This window comes from Aotus nancymaae, unplaced genomic scaffold (genome assembly GCF_030222135.1).
Source record: "Aotus nancymaae isolate 86718 unplaced genomic scaffold, 86718_ANA_hifiasm-v0.15.2.pri h1tg000053l, whole genome shotgun sequence".
Taxonomy (NCBI): Eukaryota; Metazoa; Chordata; class Mammalia; order Primates; family Aotidae; genus Aotus; species Aotus nancymaae.
The window spans coordinates 28,633,335-28,654,248 of record NW_026988467.1 but is presented as its reverse complement, the minus strand read 5'-3'; the positions used below and the strand labels follow the sequence as shown (position 1 = coordinate 28,654,248).

Genomic DNA, 20,914 nt, shown 5'->3' with positions numbered 1-20,914 from the left:
GTGGCACGATCTCAACTCATTGCAACCTCCGCCTCCCGAGTTCATGCGATTCTCCTGCCTCAGCCTCCCAAGCAGCTGGGATTACAGGCACCTGCCACCACGTCCAGCTAAGTTTTGTATTTTTAGTAGAGATGGGACTTCACCACGTCGGCCAGGCTGGTCTGAAACTCCTGACCTTAGGTGATCCACCCACCTGAGCCTCCCAAAGTGCTGGGATTACAGGTATGAGCCACCATGCCGGGCCTATCTTCTCTATTTCAGAGTTAATGCCATCACCATTCACCTGGTTTTGAAGTCAGCCATGAACATTCTCCTCCCCAATTTAGTAAACTGATCTTTATCTGTTACTCCAAATTGGTTCCTGCTGACCAGCTCCAGTAAGTTTTAGTTTACACCCTCATCACCTCTCACTTATAGATTACTAAATCTTTGAGAACAAGAACTCTTACTTATCTTTGAGTCTACAGTAAAGTACACAGCACATAGCATGCTCTCAAATGTTCCATCTAACATTTTAAACTTCAGTTTTCTAGAGGATCTAAAGTAGTTTACAATAAATTCAACAAAATAAAAATAAAACAAGAATCTGGACTAGAAATATACAAATTTATATAGAAAATGGTGGAAGAAGCTAGGTGCAGTGGTTCACACTTGTAATCCTAGCACCCTGAGAGGCCAAGGTGGGAGGATCACTTGAGCCCCAGAGTTCGAGACCAGCCTGGGCAACCTAGCAAGACTTTGTCTCTGCAAAAAATTCCAAAGATTAGCCAGGTGTGGTGATGTACACCTATGGTCCCAGCTACTTGGGAGGCTGAGGTGGGAGGCTCGCCTGAACCTGGGAAGTTGAGACTGCAGTGAGTTGTAGTAGTACCACAGTGCTCCAGCTCGGGTGACAGGGCAAGACCCTGTCTCAAAACAAACAGTGCTCCAGCTTGGGTGACAGAGCAAGACCCTGTCTCAAAACAAACAAAAATTGGGGGAAGATGAATGCATTAAGAAGAACCCAAAGAACCATTTGGCATGTCAGCTACCTGGAATCCAAAATAAAGCAAAATGAGCACTTACATAATTTTCATTGTCCTTGAAGAGAACACTCAAGGATATTTGAAAAGCAAAGTAATTCTTTTTTTAAAAAATTTTGTTTTATTTTCATTTTCTCCTCTACTACTCATTCGAGAAGGAAAGCAAAGTATTCCTGAAACTTGGCTTCAAGAATGAATATATCTACAGCTTTAGGGACTGGCCTTTAGGCTTTGATTCAAAAACCAGAAAGGCTGGCAGTAATAGTGAATAGTCTATAATGTCTCTTCTAACCATATCTTCACTCCAAATGTAATGAAATGGGGAGGAATAAAAGCGTAGAGAATCTCATTTTACTTGTTCCATGTAACTTTGCACTTTATCAAACAGAATCCACAAGCCTATCAGAATATATTTAAATCATTAGTCTGATCTCTTCTCTGATACTCTGAATCATTTTTCTATTTCCCTGATCTATAAGCTATGTCTGAGTACTACTACCAGAGATAATATATTATTACAAAAGCAACTCATTTCATTTCACACAGTTCTAATTACTAAGGTTTCCATCATTGTGAATAAGACCTACATACGAGTAACTTACATGAGTCCCCTTTGTTAGATTTGCTAGATCTGATTTTCAAGAGAAGATGAGAGGCCGGGCACAGTGGCTCACGCCTGTAATCCCAACACTTTGGGAGGCCAAGGCAGGTGGATTACCTGAGGTCAGGAGTTTGAGACCAGCCTGGTCAATATGGTGGAACTCCATTTCTACTAAAAATATTTTAAAAATTAGCCTATAATCCCAGCTACTTGGGAGGCTGAGGCAGGAGAATCACTTGAACCCAGGAGGTTTCAGTGAGCCGAGATTGTGCCATTGCACTGCAGCCTGGGCAACAAGAGCAAAGCTCCATCTCAAAATAAAAAAAAATAAAAAAGAGAGAAGCTAGAAATGTAGATTTTATATATAGAGTCAACTGTTCAATGTTTGCTCAATTTTTGAAAAATATATTAGTCCCTGTAAGACACATCTGCTGTAAGCCAAGTGTGACCTACAGACTACCAGTTTGGTACCTCTGATTAGATTCTGTTAATACAACTTAAAGGGCATAAGTGATCCTATCTCTTTGTGCAGACTTTAAGTGTCCTGTTGGCAAAGAAATCCTACTCTTTTTTTTCCTTTGGCAACAGGTTTATTGAGATGTAACTCATCGGAGAATGACAATGGATTAAAAAAAAAAGATATAACTCATATACCATACAATTAATACATTTTTGGTGTATTTGGTACAATTTTTAGTATATTTAGACCTGGGCAACCATCAGCACAAACAATTTTAGAATATGTCCATTATCCTAAAAAAACCTACCATAAATCTATGGCCGGACACGGCAGCTAATGCCTGTAATTCCAGCACTTTGGGAGGCCAAGGCAGATCACTTGAGCCCAGGAGTTCAAAACCAGTCTGGACAACATAGTTGGACCCTGCTTCTTTAAAAAAAAAAAAAAAAAAAAAGCTGGGCGTGGTGGCTCATGCCTGTAATCCAAGCACTTTGGAGGCCAAGGCGGGCGGATCACCTGAGGTCAGGAGTTTAAGACCAGCCTGACCAACGTGGTGAAATCCTGTCTTTAAAAAAAATAAAAAATAAATAAAAAGGCTGGGCATGGTGGCTCACACCTATAATCCTAGCACTTTGGGAGGCTGAGGCAGGCGGATCACTTGAAGTCAGGAGTTTGAGACCAGCCTGGCCAATGTGGTGAAACCTTGTCTCTATTAAAAATAAATTAGCCAGGAGTGGTGGCGTGTGCCATAGTCCCAGCTACTAGGGAGGCTGAGACAGGAGAATTGCTTGAACCTGGGAAGCAGAGGTTGCAGTGAGCCGAGATTGTGCCACTGCACCCCAGCCTGAGCAACAGAGCAAGACTCTCGTCTCAAAGGGAAAAAAGTAAAAAAGAAAATAAAATTTTAAAAAAAGAAATTCCATAACTCTTTAGCTGTCACTCCCAATGCTCACCCACCTAAGCTGTAAACAATCACTAAGGTATTTTCTGTCTCTACACATTTGCCTGCTCTGAACATTTCATTTAAATAGAACCATACAATATATGGTCTTTTTTGACTGGCTTCTTTCACTTAGCATAATGATTTTGAGGTTCATCCATGTTTTAATATGTATCAGTACATTCTTTTTGTAGCATTTTTTTTTTTTTTGAGACACAGTCTTGCTCTGTCACCCAGGCTTGAGTGCAGCGGTGTGGTCTCGGCTCAGATGCAGCCTTCCCCCTGACCAGGTAGCTGGGATTACAGACGTGCACCACCACATCTGGCTAATTTTTGTATTTTGAGTAGAGATGGCGTTTCACCATGTTAGCCAGGCTGGTCTCAAACTCCTGGCTTCAGGTGATCCACCCGCTTCGGCCTCCCAAAGGGCTAGGATTACAGGTGTGAGCCACTGCGCTCAGCCTATAGCACATTTTATTTATCCATTCATCAGTTGATGGGCATTTGGGCTGTCCCTACTTTGAGGTTCATTATTCATGCCGTGATGAATTATACTGCTACAAATGTTTACATACAAATTTTTATGTGGACATACACTTTCACTTCTTGGGTATGATAACTAGGAATGGAATTGCTGGGTAATATTGTAACTGTTTACAGTAAACTGAAACTGTCAAAGGAACTGTCAACGTGTTTTCCTTTTCCTTTTTTTTTTTTTTTTTTGTTTCTTTTAATGGAGATGAGGTCATACCATATTTCCCAGGCTGGTCTCCAACTCCTGGGCTCAAGTAATCCTCCTACCTCAGCCTCCCATAGTGTGGGGATTACAAGCACGTGTCACTATGGCTGGCTAATTTTTATACTTTTCTGTAGAGACAGGGTTTTGTTATGTTTCTCAAGCTGGTCTTGACCTCCTGGTTCAAGTGATCTTCCTGCCTCAGCCTCCTAAAGTGCTGAGATCATAGGCATAAGTCACTGCACCTGGCCCGAATTTCTTATAGAGCAGATTTAGTGGTAACAACCCCCTTATACTTTTGTTTATTTGGAAATATCTTAATTTGTCCCTCATTTTATAAGGACAGTTTTGTTAGCTATAAAATTCTTTTTTTTTTTTTGAGACGAAGTATCACACTGTCGCTAGGGCTGAAGTGCAGTGGCGCAATCTCAGCTCACTGTAACCTCTGCCTCCTGGGTTCAAGCAATACTCTTTTTTTTGTTTTTTTGTTTTGAGACGGAGATTCACTCTTGTTGCCCAAGCTGTAGTGCAGTGGCTCTATCTCGGCTCACTGCAACCTCCACCTCCAGGGTTCAAGCAATTCTTTTGCCTCAGTCTCTCAAGTAGCTGGGACGACCGGCACCCACCACCATGCCTGGCTAATTTTTGTATTTTTAATAGAGACAGGGTTTCATCATGTTGGTCAGGCTGGTCTCGAACTCCTGACCTCAGGTGATCCACCTGCCTCGGCCTCCCAAAGTGCTGGGATTACAGGGGTGAGCCACCACACCAATGCCACCTGGTCAGATATAGAATTCTTACTTGATAGTTTTTCTTTCAGCATTTTCCATTTTTGTTTTATTTTTGAGACAGGTTTCTGCTCTGTCACACAGGCTGGAATGTAGTAGCACAATGAAAACTCCTTGCAACCTCGACCTCCTGAGGCAATCTTCCTACCTCACCCTCCCAAATAGCTGGAACCACAGGCGCATACCACTACGTCCAAGTAATTTTATTTTTCTTTGTAGAGACTAGGTCTTGTGATGTCGCCCATACTGGTCTTGAACTCCTTGGCTCAAGTGATCCTCTGGCCTTGGCCCCACAAAGTGCTGGATTACAGGTGTGAACCACTGCGCCTAGCCTCTTTCAGCACTTTGTTATCCCACTGCCTTCTAACTTCCATGATTTTTCTTTTTTGTTTGTTTGTTTTTGTTTTTCTTTATTGTACCTGGTATATAGCTACCGTGATTTTTCTTTTTAGGGGGACAAGATCTTGCTCTGTCACCCAGGCTGGAGTACAGTGGTGCAATCATGGCTCACTGCATCCTCTACCTCCCAGACTCAAGCAATCCTCTTACCTCAGCCTCCCGAATAGCTGGGACTACAGGTGTGCACCACTGCACCCAGCTAATTTTCATATTTTTTGGAGAGATGAGGTTTGAATATGTTTTCCAGGCTAGTCTTGAACTCTTGGACTCAAGTGATCTGCCTGCCTCAGCCTCCCAAAGTGCTGGGATGTCACGTGTGAGACACTGCGCCCAGCCAAGCCATGCAACCACTTTAAGAAAATACTTTGGCCAAGCGTGGTGGCTCATGCCTGTAATCCCAGCACTTTAGGAGGCCAAGGCAGACGGATCACCTGAGGTCAGGAGTTTGAGGCCAGCCTGAGCAGCATAGAGAAACCCCGTCTCTACTAAAAACAAAAAACAAAATTAGCCGGGCGTCGTGGCACACACCTGTAATCCCAGCTACTTGGGAGGTTGAAGCAGGAGAAGCACTTGAACCCAGGAGGCGGAGGTTGTGGTGAGACGAGATTGTGCCACCACAGTCCAGCCTAGGCAACAAGAGCGAAACTCCATCTCAAAAAGAAAAATTATAGAGAATGGCAAGTGGTTAGTCACTTGAAGGCTGTCACCTCAAAGGAAAAACAAAAACAACCCCATTTCAATCAAACGGACTGTTTGAGCCCAAGAATTTGAGACCAGCCTGGGCAACATCGCGAAACCCCATCTCTACTAAAAAAAAAAAAAAATACAAGGCCGGGCGCAGTGGCTCAAGCCTGTAATCCCAGCACTTTGGGAGGCTGAGGCGGGTGGATCACGAGGTCAAGAGATTGAGACCATCCTGGTCAACATGGTGAAACCCTGTCTCTACTAATACAAAAAATTAGCTGGGCATGGTGGCACGTGCCTGTAATCCCGCTACTCAGGAGGCTGAGGCAGGAGAATTGCCTGAACCCAGGAGGCGGAGGTTGCGGAGAGCCGAGATCGCGCCATTGCACTCCAGCCTGGGTAACAAGAATGAAACTCCGTCTCAAAAAAAATACAAAAACTAGCCAGGCATGGTGGCACATGCCTGAAGTCCCAGCTACTAGGGAGACTGAGGTGGGAAGACGGCTTGAGCCTGGAAGGTGGAGGTTGCAGTAAGCTGAGATTGCACACTGCACTCCAGTCTGAGCAACAGAGCCAGATCCTGTCTCAGGAAAGAAAAGGAAGAAAGAAAGAGAAAGAGAGAAGGAGAGGGAGGGAGGCAGGAAAGGGAATTAAAGACAGGAATATCTAGCATTGACAGAAGGTAGCTATGCTGGATGAACCACCAAGAGGCACACTGAAAGTGGTGTGGTACTAGTAAAAAGAGCTACAATACAAAGACAGATCTAATTTCCAGTCTTGCTACTTAATAACTGTGCAACTTGGGTGTTACTTATCTGTATCTCAATTTTTTCTTTTTTTCAAATTTATTTATTTATTTTTTAAAGAGGGGGTTTCACCATGATGGCCAGGCTGGTCTTGAACTCCTGACCTCAGGTGATCCACCCACCTCAGCCCCCTGAGTGCTAAGATTACAGGCACGAGCCACCGCACCCGGCTTTTTTTCTTTTTTTTTTTTTGAGACAGTCTCACTCTGTCACCCAGGCTGGAGTGCAGTGGCGCAATCTCGGCTCGGCTCACTGCAACCTCTGCCCCACCAGGGTTCAAGCAGTTCTCCTGCTTCAGCCTCCTGAGTAACTGGGATTAGAGGTGCCTGCCACCATGCCTGGCTAATTTTTGTATTTTCCCTTTTTTTTTTTTTTTTTGTAGAGACAGGGTTTCACCATCTTGGCCAGGCTGGTTTTGAATTCCTGACCTTGTGATCCACCCGCCTCTGCCTCTCAAAGTGCTGAGATTACAGGTGTAAGCCACCTCGCCCAGTGTATCTCAATTTTCATACCCTTACCCAGACTATCTCAGAGTCACAGTGAAGACTGAATGAGAATATATACTTAAGTACTTTGTATTTAGTAAACAGTAAAATGCAGCTGGGTGCAGTGTCTACCAGACAACTGGGTCAGTTCACAATGGGACCATAATAAGGCTGCTCATATTCTGGTAGCATCTTCACTGGACTGCGCTGAACAGTAATCACTCTAGGAAACAAAGCTAAATGTATAAACTAGGTGGTGGCCGGGCATGGTGGCTCATGCCTGTAATCCAAGCACTTTGGAGGCCAAGGCAGGCAGATCACCTGAGGTCAGGAGTTCAAGACCAGCCTGACCAACATGATGAAATCCCGTCTTTAAAAAAAACAGAAGAAAGAAAAAGAAAAAGAAAAAAATAAACTAGGTGGTTTAGCTAAAGGCCACCTGGAGAAAACTATCTCCTATACACATGATTATTTATATATCTATCTATCTATCTATCTATATATATGTATCTTAATTCTCTAGTTTCCTAATCCCAAGATAGATAGATAGATATAAAATCCTAGTTCTTCTAGTTTGCTAATTCTGATTCTCTCTCAGGATTTGCTAGTCCTTTGGCCCTTGAGTGTATATGTAAATACAATGCTCAGATCTATGGAAAGGAGGTAAGAGGTGGAAGGGAGACACAAGAGAAGACTAGGATAACTACAGTCCAAAGAGTTTCTCCAAAAGAAATTTTCCAATTATCTCTTTTGAAATAGAATCAGGTGGCTCTTACCTTCCTAGGAATACTGCTACTACCACTAGGTACCACAAGGGACTAAAATAAATTACTTAAAGTAGGAAAATGAAATAGCTCAATTTCCATTTAAGTCAACCCAAAAATATTCACTGACTAGCTCCTAAGCACTTGCGTTGTGTATGTTTGTGTATGTGTGTGTTGGATAGATAACCAAATGGTTACCTCCAAACTACCTCAAATAGGTACTGTGTAAGGGTTTCTGCCTTCAGGAAGCTTTACAACTTAGTTTAGTCTCACAGCACTAAGAATACAAAAGATAATGAATGTAACTGTACAATGAGTTCAGAGGGTGGAAGTGAGAACTGTCTTTACTGAGTGAGTTAGCTCTGAAATGGTCTTCGAAGACTAGATGGTTAATATTTCTGAAGGTAATGGCAATGGGGAAGGTGAGCAGCTTACCAGGACCAAAGATCAGATGAGAAAGCCCAAAGTCAGTTTGGGGCACAAGACCAGTTTGGTTAAAGAGGCATAAAAAAGAAGGTCCACATAGCAAAATGCCTCTGAGATAGAATAGCAAAACTGCTGGCTACCTGGCCTCTATTCTGCAGTACGCTCCACCCCCAACTCCAGTCTTCAGACAAACAGGGTTCTGCATTCAGCTGAATTACACAAATCCCTCTGATTAGCTCTTCATTTTAGCTCTTAGCAATACAAGAAATGGCCTTTCCTAACAGCCCTTCTGACAAATTGGAAACAGGATTTCTCTAACCTGTTCAAAAAAGGAGTTAGAATTGGGAGGCCATCTTCTAAGGCCTCATGTGAGAAAGACCCAGCGCGAAATGAGAGAAAAGCCAGGACGAGAGGCCACACAAAGAATCCTCTCCACCACCAGAAGACATGCCATGAACAAACATCCGATTGTTGTCTCCCAAACTCTATCGACTCGTTCCAACATGATGTAGTGAAATGAGCACTGATTTGGAAGTCAGGTGAACTGAATTCCAAACCCAACTGTATAACCGTGGGCAAATTACCCACTATCTTTGAGTCTCACTTCTGCCTCTCTAAAATGGGGATATTTCTCATGGTGCAAGTCTTCAGATAATAATAAATAAAATAAAATAGGCAAAATAAACTTTATAGAGCCCTGTAGGATTAATGAGGTAATGTGAAAGTATCTAGGGCTAAATGCTCAATCAGTGGTATTCGCTTTTTCTTCTCACCTCCTGCAGTGAAAGTCCTGAATTCCTCGTAAGGGAAATTTCCAGGAAGTTAGGGTCAAAGAGAAAAACCATATTTTCTTGCTTTCTATTAAAGAGTTGGTTTTTCTTTTTCCTTGCAATACTCAGTTCTTTCTCTTAATCTTTATCCTTCCATTCTGTCTTCATTCCCTTAAAAGCTACACTTTAAGAACCAATGACCAGAAGTTTAAAAAAGGGCCTATTTCCCCCTTTACTTCACTTCAAAGGGGGCAATTCCAATCATGACTCATTAGAAAATTATAGCCTCTTGGGTGATTTAAATGCTGATGACTGTTCCAGATGCAGTGGCTCATGCCTGTAATCCTAGCACTTTGGGAGGCTGAGGCAGGAGAATCACCTGAGGTCAGAAGTTTGAGACCAGCCTGGCCAACATGGTGAAACCTGTCTCTACTAAAAACACAAAAATTAGCCAGGTGTGGTGGCGGGTGCCTGTAATCTCAGTTACTCAGGAGGCTGAGGCAGGAAAACCACTTGATCCTAGGAGGCAAAGGTTGCAATGAGCCGAGATCGCACCATTGCACTCCAGCCTGGGCAACAGAGCGAAAACTCAAAAAAAAAAAAAAAAAAAAAAAGCAAACAAATGCTGATGACTTCTGCAATCTATAACTAACACCTAGAGGGAACACGGATTCCTTCCAATCATGTCTATAAATACCTCAAATGTTTAAAAAAAAAAGCATCTCCTCCATAAACCTGTTCCTTATATATTTCTCTTAATTTATGGTCCACAACTCCTTATCTGGAATTCTGAAATCAAAAGAGCTCTGAAGGCCAGGCATGATGGCTCACACCTGTAATCCTAGCACCTTACCAGGCCGAGGCAGGAGGACTGCTTAAGGCCAGGAGTTTGCGACCAGACTAGGCAACAAAGCAAAACCCATCTCTACAAAAGGAAATTTAAAAAGAAAAATAAGCTCTGAAAATAGGAAAGTTTTTTTTAGTAAATACGGTCTCAGAACACATTTAGCAGCAAAACCTGAACTAACCTCACATGAGATTATCTATAGTCTTTACTCCACTCAATTAACTTTCAACTGGGTATTTTTTGCTACAGAAATATTCATATTCTGAGTTCTGTACCTAGTGTATTTTAGTTTTAATTTTATAAAATATAAAAAAAATAATAAAAAAATTCATAATATTTGACTATACAGCGTTCTATCCCAGACCTCACTGGAGGTGTTATACAAGTTATATGCGCCATAATGCCTTTCTAAAATTCAAAAAATTAGGATTCTGAAATATCTGGCATAAATAATTTCTTAAAAGGTACGCACTCTCGCCGGGCACTGTAGCTCATGCCTGTAATCCCAGCACTTTGGGAGGCCAAGGTGGGTGGATCACCTGAGATTGGGAGTTTGAGATGAGCCTGACCAATATGGAGAAACCCCATCTCTACTAAAAATACAAAATTAGCCGTGCGTGATGGTGCACGCCTGCATCCTCAGCCACCCAAGTAGCTCCATCCCAGCTACTTGGGTGGCTGAGGATGGAGAACTGCTTGATTAAACCGGGAAGGTGGAGGCTGTGATGAGCTGAGATCACATCATTGCACTCTAGCTTGGGCAACAAGAGTGAAACTCCGTCTAAAAAAAAAGGTATACACTCTCAATGGGGGCAATATCAAAACCAAAGGGGCAAAATAGGTTTGTCAGGGAGGGAGAAAAAAAGTTAGCTATTAAAATGGTAAGTAGCCCTCCAAAGCTCAACCTTACCCAAAAAAATATTACTATTACATGAGCAGGAGTAACAGTGACTTCAAGAAAGGCAGACAAAATATATGCAGAATCTATGCTACAAAATTATGGTGACCACATGGCTGTGACTGGGGAACTTTCTCTTGATTGACTGCTGGATCTTGATATGGCAAGAGATGGCCTGTGCATGCCTCTTGGCTGCCATATGAATGTTATGTTTTATCTTCAGAGGCCGAGGCAGGCGGATCATGAGGTCAAGAGATCAACATCATCCTGGCTAACATGGTGAAACCCTGTCTCTACTAAAAATACAAAAATTAGCTGGGCATGGTGGCGGGTGCCTATAATCCCAGCTACTCAGAGGCTGAGGCAGGAGAATCGCTTGAACCTGGGAGGTGGAGGTTGCAGTAAGCAGAGATCACACCACTACACTCCAGCCCGGGAGACAGAGGGAGACTCCTCTCCAAAAAAAAAAAAAAAAAAGGAGACAGACTGGGTCTTGCTAAGTTGCACATGCCGGTCTCAAACTGCTGAGCTCAAGTGATCCTCCCACTTCAGCCTCCCAAAGTGCAACCATCAGCCACTGTGAATGGCCTCTCCTTTCCCATTTCTTAGCTTACTTCAATTCAGTTCCATGCCATCAAAACTGTCTTTGTAAAGGCCACTTATCAAGTACATGATGCTAAATTCAACAGACATTTTCAGTCCTTTTCTTTGCTTGTTTTCTTGCTAGCACTCAATCCTGACAACCATTAATTTTTGAAATACTTTCTTCTGGCTTTTTGAGACGAACTGTCGCCCAGGCTGGAGTACAGTGGCTCACTGCAACCTCTGCCTCCCAAGTTCAGGTGATTCTCCTGACTCAGCCTCCTGAGTAGCTGGGATTACAGGCGTGCACCACCACGCCTAGCTAATTTTTTTTTTTTTTTTTTGAGTTGGGGTCTTGCTTTGTCGCCCAGGCTGTATTGCAGTGGCAAAATCTCGGCTTACGGCATCCTCTGCCACCTGGGGTTCAAACAATTCCCCTGCCTCAACCTCCTGAGCAGCTGGAACTACAGGCGTGCACCACCACACCCGGCTAATTTTTTTGTATTTTAGCAGAGATGGGGTTTCACCACGTTGGCCAAGATGGTCTTGAACTCCTGACCTCAGGTGATCCAACCATCTCGGCCTCCCAAAGTGCCACTATGCCCAGTCTCTCTTGGATTTTCAGACACCAAGCACTCCTTGTTTTCTTCTTCCAGTTCTGATTGATGTTTCCTTTCCTCCTGCGCATCACAGCTGATCTACCTTGGGGTTCTCTTTTTACCCCAGCTCTCATAACATTTTCCCTGAGTGCTTTGAATGATTCCATAGTTTTTTAGTTGCCATGTATAGAGATAAACAGATAGATGATCAAATCTCTATCTCCATTCCCAGGCCTCATTCTTGACTTCCATATTCAATTGATTTTTGGACAACTTTCCTTGAAGGTCAGAGAATCCTCAAAATGCACAAACTTAAATTTATCACAATTAACAGCATCACTATCCATTCTGCTCTAAAGGGAATAGGCATAGTAGTTATGCTTCATTTTTTCTCCCTTGGCTTCAGCCACCAGATGAAATCAATAACCAAGTCTGAGGATTCAAATTCCTAACTCTCTTGTTTCCTACTATTACCATCTCAGCTGCTGCCATCATCTCTTGCCAGGACTACCACTTTAAAGAACTCCGAGTTATGGCCAGGAGCAGTGGCTCACGCCTATAATCACTTTGGGAGGCCAAGAGGGGCAGATCACTTGAGGCCAGAGTTCCAGACCAGCCTGTCCAATATGCTGAAACCCCATCTCTACTAAAAATACAAAAATTAGCTGGGCGTGGTGCCACACGCCTGTAATCTCAGCTACTCAGGAGGCTGAGGCAGGAGAATCTCTCAAACGCTCGAACACCACTGAACTCCAGCCAGGGTGACACAGCAAGACTACGTCTCAAAAAAAAAAAAAAAAAAAATTAGAAAAAAAAAAAAGGAACTCCAGCCAGGTGTGGTGGCTGATTCCCATAATCCCAACACTTTGGGAGGCCAAGGAGGGAGGATTTCCTGAGGTCAGGAGTTCGAGACCAGACTGGCCAACATGGCAAAACCGCATGTCTACCAAAGATACAAAAAGTTAACTGGGCCTGGTGGCAGGTGCCTGCAATCCCAGCTATTTGGGAGGCTGAGGCAGGGGAATTGCTTGAACCCGGGAGGCAGAAGTGCAGGGAGCCTAGATTGCGTCACTATAATCCAGGCTGGGTGATAGAGCAAGACTGTCACATACATACATACACACACAGACACTCTTAGTAAGGAATCTTATTGCACTTTAATACATTCTCACCACAACAATACAAGTTTTAAAAAATTATATATATAGATCATGTGACTTCTGTGTTCACTGTCCTCAGGATAAAGCCCAAATATTCCTCCAGGCTACCGGCCCATCCAGCTCATCAATTTTTTGCTTCTGAAATACTAATTCCTCTCTCTCACCCCACAATGAGAACTCCTATCCACAGGTTTAAATCCACTCTCTGATTCCCCTAGGCTGGGATGAATTCCCTTAGTATATGCATCCATACTGCTCTGGATTGCTCCATCCAAAATAGATCATTTCATACTAGCCTCCAAAGTAGGGGACACAATTTTAAGCATCTGGAGGTGAAAAAAAAAAGTAGAGGATACAAGATCAACTGGAGTGTGGCAAGAAAAACACACACACACAGAAGCCTTACTAATATTTAATATACCTACTAACCTATTAATACTGACAATTTTCGGCAGGGCACAGTGGCTCAAGCCTATAATCCCAGCACTTTGGGAGGCCGAGACAGGCAGATCACCTGAGCCCAGCCTACCCAACATGGTAAAACCTCACCTCTACTAAAAATACAAAAATTAGCCAGGCATGGTGGCAGATGCCTGTAATCCCAGCGACCTGGGAGTCTGAGGCACACGAATCACTTGAACCCGGGCAGCGGAGGTTGCAGTGAGCCAAGGTTGTGCCACTGAATTCCAGCCTGGGTGACAGAGCAAGACTCCACAGCAGAAAGAAATAAAAAATTTCATCTGTTGGTCAGATGGCCAAGTTTTCCTGAAGACTGAGCATTATAACAAGCAGGTGATACTAGTTCATTACTATTTACTGCATCATACTGTACTCTATGTCCTTAGTTAAGTGGACTTGTGGCTTACAGTCTCATCAAGAAATGTAATAGAAGATAATGCTAAGTATGCAAGCACAAGTGAAACAAGGAAATTACAGGGCTAATGCTTCTAGAAATATGAGCTCTTAAGTACCAGAATTTCACCTGCCACATTACAATAAAACAAAAAATATATATAATAACCAGCTAATCAGAACTAAGTCAGCCAAAAATTTAAATTATCTGAATTTAAAATATGGAAGCTGGGCATGGTGGCTTATACCTGTAATCCTAACACTCTGGGAGACTAAGGTGGGAGAACTGCTTGAGCCCAGGAGTTCAAGACCAGTCTGGGCAACATGTCAAGACCCCATCTCTATAAAAAAATACAAAAATCAGGCCGGACGCGGTGGCTCACGCCTGTAATCCCAGCACTTTGGGAGGCCGAGGCGGGTGGATCACAAGGTCAAGAAATTGAGACCATCCTGGTCAACATGGTGAAACCCCATCTCTACTAAAAACACAAAAAATTAGCTGGGCATGGTGGCGCGTGCCTGTAATCCCAGCTACTTAGGAGGCTGAGGCAGGAGAATTGCCTGAACCCAGGAGGCAGAGGTTGCGGTGAGCCGAAATCGCGCCATTGCACTCCAGCCTGGGTAACAAGAGCGAAACTCCATCTCAAAAAAAAAAAAAAAGCAAAACAAAACAAAAATTGTGCTCGCTTCGGCAGCACATATACTAAAATTCGAACGATACAGAGATTAGCATGGCCCCTGCACAAGGATGACACGCAAATTCGTAAAGTGTTCCATATTTAAAAAAAAAAAATGCAAAAATTATCCTGTAGGTAAGCATGTTCCTGTGGCAAAAAAAAAAAAAAAAGTTAGTTGGACATGATGGCACGTGCTTGTGGTTCCAGCTACTCAGGAGTCTGAGGAAGGAGGATCACCTGAGCCGAGGAGTTCAAGCCTGCAGTGAGCCATGATTGTGCCACTGTACTTCAGCCTGGCAGCAGAGTGAAACCCTGCCTCAAAAATATGTATTTATTTAAGAAATTAAAAATAGATAAATAAAATATGGATTTACAATATTTTGTGAACCTTACTCCAAATGTATATTATGCTCTAAATTAATACCTACTAAACATATAAAGTTATTATTATCAGCATGACATTTAAAAATGTTTGTCTTCAGGCTGGGTGCGGTGGCTCATGCCTGAGCACCACTGCACTCCAGCCTGGCGACAGAGCGAGACTGTGTCTCCAAAAAAAAAAAGTTTGTCTTCATATCCTTTTTTTTTGCCCCGCCCCACTTTTTTTTGTGTGTGTGTCTTCATCCCTTTAAAATGTTTTTTAGGTTGGGTGTGGTGGCTCATGCCTGAGTGAGGCTCAAGATTTTAAAGGCTCAAGACTTCCTTTAAAAAATAAATTAATTGGCCAGGCACGGTGGCTCATGCCTGTAATCCCAGCTACCTCAGGAGAGTGAGGCAAGAGAATTGCTTGAACCTAGGAGGTAGAGGTTGCAGTGAGCTGAGATCGCAATACCCCGTCTCAAAAATAAATAAATAAATAAATTTTTAAAAATTAAATAACATTAAAAAACATAATTTTGTAAATTACATAGACTGTAATATTTCATAAGATACACAGAATATTAATTGACATAACATTTGCAAATAAGACAGATAATTCTCAGGCTATATTTGGCCTCAAATATCTTTTGTTAATGTTTTCAGATTTTGAAAGTTAACTTATAACCTCTACAAAACAGTAAGTATTATTTAAAAAAACAGATTTCCAGCTTCAAGAGGGAGAGGAATTGTGGAAAGGATGGGAAATCATGCAATAAGACAATACTAGAACCACATTCCTCATGGCAGCAACAATTGGCTAGAGCTCAGTAGACAGGAAATAGGGCTGTCCTGTTCATCGGCCAGTCTCTCTTCGGTTTATTTCATTCAATTATCCACTAGAATGTAAAATCTGGGATTTCACCAGAAAGAGGTTTTGTCTGTTTTGTTCACCACTGTATTTCCAGGGCCTAGAAAAGTCCCTGGCACATAGCAAGCACTCGATAATCACTTGCTGAAAATAATTGCTGTCTGCCTGGTCCTAAAAATATGGGTTTCTAACAAGTATTCACAATATGTTTCTGTCCTCCCCTTAATGACAAAGACTCGTTAATTTAACTTTATATTTAACATAGGGCTTGGCTGGGTGTGGTGGCTCACACCAGTAATCCCAGCACTTTGGGAGGCCAAGGCAGGTGGATCACCTGAGGTCAGGAGTTCAAGATCAGCCTGGTCAACATGGTGAAACCCCCATCTCTACTAAAAATAAAAAAATTAGCCAGGCATGGTGGCGGATGCCTGTAACCCCAGCTACTAGGGAGCCTGAGGCAGAAGAATCGCTTGAACCCAGGAGGCAGAGGTTGCAGTGAGCTGAGATAGCACCACAACACTCACACTCTGGCCTGGGTGACAGCAAGACTCTGTCTCAAAATATGTGTGTGTGTGTGTGTGTGTATACACATATATATATCTATATACATAGATATATATATATATATATATATAGCTTGACACATAGAAAGTACTTTGTTTACTAAGTGACTAACAGCTATTAATTATCACTTACTGAGTACTTACTATGTGCTAAGCACCAAGCTAAAATGCTTTACAGGCATTACCTCATTTAATTGCTGTAACAATCCTATTATCTCTATTTTATTTCATTTTTATTTTTATTTTTTAGAGACAAGGTCTTGCTCTGTCACCTAGGCTAAAGTATAATAGTGAGATCATAGCTCACAGCAACCTCAAACTCCTAGGCTCAAGCGATCCTTCTGCCTCAGCCCCTCACGTAGCTGGGACTGTAGGCACATGCCACCACACCCATTTTTTTTTTTTTTTTGTAGAGATGGGGGTTTTGCCATGTCTCCCCGACTGATCTGAAACTCCTTGCCTCAAGTGATCCTCCTTCCTGAGCCTCCCAAAGTGCTAGCAATATAAGTGTGAGCCACTGCACCTAACCTATACCTATTTTAAAGATGAGGAAAGTAATTGGTCAAAAAACTAGTAACATGGAATGAAATAACTGTAATACAAAAAAGGATGTGAAAAGGGCTACATGGGCCTGGGCGCAGTGGCTCATGCCTGTAATTCCAGCAATTTAGGACGCCGAGGCAGGTAGATCACAAGGTCAGGAGTTCAAGACCAGTCTGGCCAAATGATGAAACCCCGTCTCTACTAAAAATACAAAAAAATTAGCCAGGTGTGATAGCACATGCCTGTAATCCCAGCTACTCAGGAGGTTGAGGCAGAAGAATTACTTGAACCCGAGGGGAGAGGTTGGAGTGAGCTGAGAAGATTAAGCCACTGCACTCCAGCCTGGGCAACAGAGCGAGACTCTGTCTTTGGCGGTGGGGGGAGAAAAGGGCTATATGGAAGTTATGAACAGGCCAGGCACAGTGGCTCATGCCTGTAATCCTAGCACTTTGGGAGGCCGCAGAGGGCACATCGCTTGAGGTCAGGAGTTCAAGACCAGCCTGGTCAACATGGTGAAAACCCGTCTCTACTAAAAATACAAAAATTAGCCGGGTTTGGTGGCACGCACTTGTAGTCCCAGTAACTTGGGAGGCTGAGGCAGGATAATGGCTTGAAGCTGGGAGGTGGAGGGTGCAGTGAGCCAAGATCACACCACTGCACTCCAGCCTGGGAGAAAAAGGGAGACTCTGTCTCCCAAAAAAAAAAAAGGTGGAGGGCTGCACACTGTAGTTCACGTCTGTAATCCCAGCACTTCAGCAGACCAAGGCAGGTGGATCACTAGGTCAGGAGTTCAAGACCAGCCTGGACAACATGGTGAAACCCCTTCTCTACAAAAAATACAAAAAATTAGATGGGTGTGGTGCAGGCACCTGTAATCCCAGATACTCGGAAGGCTGTGGCAGAGAATCACTTGAACCTGGGAAGCAGAGGTTGCAGTGAGCGGATATTGTGCCACTGTACTCCAGCCTGGGCAACAGAGTGAGATGTCTCAAAAAAAAAAAGAAAGTCAGGAGAGTTCATTTCCAAATTGGAAGGCATAAGGTATTTCAGAAAGGTTCATGAAAGAGGCAGCATTTAAATTAGATCTTGAAAAACAGGTGAGATTTTCATAGAAAAGGATGGGTGGGGAAGAGATTGCTATAGCTACTTTCTCCACCAGGAATGCTTAAGCACAAATAGCCCATTTTTTTATTAGAACCATACTGAGTAAGTGTCTCTTCCATGTATCAGCTATGAATTTGCTCAAGTTACTGAAACTTCTCCATCCTTTGGTTTTTTCAACTAAAACATGGGAATCTGAGAATTAAATGAATACATGAAGTACAGGCATACCTCATTTTTTTGTGATTTACAGATACTGTGTATTTTTTGTTTAGATTGAGACAGGGTCTCACTATATTGCCCAGGCTGGTCTCAAACTGTTGAGCTCGAAAGTTTTGCCTGCCTTAGCCTCCCAAAGTGCTGGGATTACAGGCATGAGCCACCACACCCAGCCAATGTGTATTTTTTTTTTTTTTTTTTTTTTTGAGACGGAGTTTTCGCTCTTGATACCCAAGCTGGAGTGCAATGGCGCGATCTCGGCTCACCGCAACCTCCGCCTCCTGGGTTCAGGCAATTCTCCTGCCTCAGCCTCCTGAGTAGCTGGGATTACAGGCACGCGCCACCGTGCCCAGCTAATTTTTTGTATTAGTAGAGACGGGGTTTCACCATGTTGACCAGGATGGTCTCGATCTCTTGACCTCGTGATCCACCCGCCTCGGCCTCCCAAAGTGCTGGGATTACAGGCTTGAGCCACCGCGCCCGGCCGCCAATGTGTATTTTTAAAAAAAAAAAACAAATTAAAGGTTTGTGACAATCCTATGTTAGGCAAGTCTATTGGTGCCATTTTTCCAGCAGCATGTGTTCACTTTGTGTCTGTGCTGCATTTTGGGAATTCTTGTAATATTTCAAACTTTTGCTTATAATTGTTTTATCAGTTATAGTGATCCGTGATCAGTGATATCTGATCACAAATCAAACTGCAACTGTTTTGGGATGCCACGAACCATGGTCATATAAGATGGAGAACTTAACTGATAAATATTGTGTATGTTCTGACTGTTCCACCAACCAGCCATTCCCCAGTCTCTCTCCCTCCCTATTCCCTGAGATACAACAATATTGAAACAAGGCTAATTAATAACCCTACAATGGCCTCTATGTGTTCAAGTGAAAAAAAGCAGTTAGATGTCTCTCACTAAATTAACAGCTAGAAATGATTAAGCTTAGTGAGGGAGGTTGAAAGCCAAGATATGCTTAGTGAGGATATGTTGAAAGCCAAGATATGCTGAAAGCTAAGCCTGTTGCACCAGTTAGCAAAGCTGTGAATGCAAAGGAAAGGTTACTGAAGGAAATTAAAAGTGCTATTCCAGTGAACACACAAATGTTAAAAAAAAAAAAAAAAAAAAAGCAAAGCAGCATTATTGCCAATATGGAGAAAGTTCTAGTGGTTTAGACAGAAGAGCAAATCAGTCACGATATTCCTTTAAACCCAAGCCTAATCCAGAGCCAGGATCTCTCTTTTTTAATTCTGTGAATGCTGAGAGAGATGAGGAAGATACACAAGTGTGAAGCTAACAGAGACTGATTCATTAAGTTTAAGGAAAGAAGCCATCAATGTGGAGGCCAAGCTCAGTGACTCATGCTTGTAATCCCAGTGATTTGGAAGGAGGATCACTTGAGAACAGGACTTGAAGACCAGCCTGGGCAACACAGTAAGACATTGTCTCACAAAAGGTAAAAATTTGCTGAGTGTGGTAGCACACAACCAGTAGTCCCCAGCTACTGAGGAGGCTGACATGGGAGGATCCCTTGAGCCCAGGAATTAGAGGTTGCAGTATGCTATCTTGCCACTGCACCCCAGCCTGGGAGACAGAGCAAGATCTTGTCTTTAAAAAAAGTAGGAGCCAAGCGCAGTGGCTCACACCTGTAATCCCAGCACTTTAGGAGGCCGAGGTGGGCAGATCACCTGAGTTCGGGAGTGCGAGACCGGCCTGACGAACACAGAGAAATCCCATCTCTACTAAAAATACAGAAATAGCTGGGCGTGGTAGTGTATGCCCGTAATCCCAGCTACTTGGGAGGCTGAGGCAGGAGAATTGTTGAACCTGGGAGGCGGAGGTTGCGGTGAGCTGAGATCGTGCCATTACACTCCAGCCTGGGCAAAAAGATCAAAACCCCATCTCAAAAAAAAAAAAAAAAAAAAAAAAAGTGGGGCCGGGAGTGGTGACTCACGCTTGTAATCCCAACACTTTGGGAGGCTGAGGTGAGTGGACCACGAGGTCAGGCGATAGACAGCATCCTGGCCATGGTGAAACCCCATCTCTACTAAAATACAAAAAATTAACTGGGTGTGGTGGTACACACCTGTAGTTCTAGCTACTCAGGAGGCTGAGGCAGGGGAATCACTTGAACTTGGGAGACAGAGGTTGCAGTAAGCTGAGATTGCGCCACTGCACTCCAGCCTGGCGACAGAGTGAGACTTCATCTCAAAAAAAAAAAAAAAAAAGAGGCTGGGCGCGGTGGCTCACACCTGTAATCCCAGCACTTTGGGAGGCCGAGGCGGGTGGATCGCGAGGTCATGAGATCAAGACCATCCTGGTCAACATGGTGAAACCCCGTCTCTACTAAAAATACAAAAAATTAGCTGGGTGCAGTGGTGCGTGCCTGTAATCCCAGCTACTCAGGAGGCTGAGGCAGGAGAATTGCCTGAACCCAGGAGGCGGAGGTTGCGGTGAGCCGAGATCGCGCCATTGCACTCCAGCCTGAGTAACAAGAGCGAAACTCTGTCTCAAAAAAAAAAAAAAAAAAAAGTGAGGCTGGGCGCAGTGGCTCACGCCTGTAATCCCAGCACTTTGGGAGGCTGAGGTGGGCAGATCACTCGAGGTCAGGAGTTTGAAACCAGCCTGGCCAACATGGCAAACCCTGTCTCTACTAAAAATACAAAAATTAGCTGGGCATGGTGGTACATGCCTGTAATCCCAGCTACTCAGGAGGCTGAGGCATGAGAATCACTTGAACCCAGAGATGGAGGTTGCAGTAATGT

At 43.4% G+C, this 20,914-nt stretch overlaps 1 protein-coding gene and 1 non-coding gene across 2 annotated transcripts in view; one reads left to right on the top strand and one right to left on the bottom strand.

The window, feature by feature from the left end:
* KPNA6 (karyopherin subunit alpha 6) overlaps window positions 1-20,914 on the bottom strand; it is a 68,559-nt gene that overhangs the window by 41,100 nt on the left and 6,545 nt on the right. The gene's annotated exons all lie outside the window — the stretch shown is intronic.
* On the top strand, window positions 14,499-14,602 carry LOC135269623 (U6 spliceosomal RNA). The gene has a single exon (XR_010337872.1). It is a non-coding gene; the product is annotated as a U6 spliceosomal RNA (small nuclear RNA).